We start from the raw sequence: 624 nt of genomic DNA on the forward strand, positions 1-624 counted from the left end.
TTCATATGTAAAGATAACCATTCTCAAGCATACTTATTTTTAACGCGACCTTCATGGAGAATATATGGGAGGAATTCCCCAAATGGAATGAAATAATTGACGTTTCGATATTACATCTTTGTTTCACTTATGCAATTCTCAAGAATATATCGCAGGTCCAATACACATTATACATTGTGGAATTGATAATTTTTCTCCATACTTATTCAACACTTTTGATATAACACTCTCGTAATAGCGAAGTTTGTGCGATGGACTGCGATGGACCATTCCGTTTTCTATTTGGGATGTATCATTTTCTCTTGTGTTGTATTTTTGTCTTTTGTAAAATACATTTGATATTCATTGGAACTTGATCTCATTTACCTTTTTTTAAGATGAACAATCATTTATTGTTTCTCTAATTGTATTTTTTCCCAAATTCTGGTGATTTTTCAGGTGCACTTACAGAAAAAAAATGCATAAGGGTTAGGAGTACCTTGTACAGTATTACAAATTCAGCTCAAAGATAGTTATTACAACTACTAAAAAGTTACATAGTTATTTATGGTACACTAACTCATCGTTATCTCCTAACAGATTAGCAGAAGTACGTATTAACATCAGTTCATGCTACTTCTAGCG

General features: G+C 31.9%; 1 protein-coding gene across 1 annotated transcript in view; it reads left to right on the forward strand.

Moving 5' to 3' along the window:
* The window catches only part of LOC119588691, a gene marked incomplete in the record, with an annotated part of 3,461 nt that extends 3,110 nt beyond the window's left edge, over positions 1-351 (forward strand). The window contains 1 exon segment of the mRNA XM_037937327.1: positions 1-351.
* Positions 352-624: the final 273 nt, after the last annotated feature.

Source organism: Penaeus monodon, chromosome 24, assembly GCF_015228065.2.
Source record: "Penaeus monodon isolate SGIC_2016 chromosome 24, NSTDA_Pmon_1, whole genome shotgun sequence".
NCBI classification, from domain to species: domain Eukaryota; kingdom Metazoa; phylum Arthropoda; class Malacostraca; order Decapoda; family Penaeidae; genus Penaeus; species Penaeus monodon.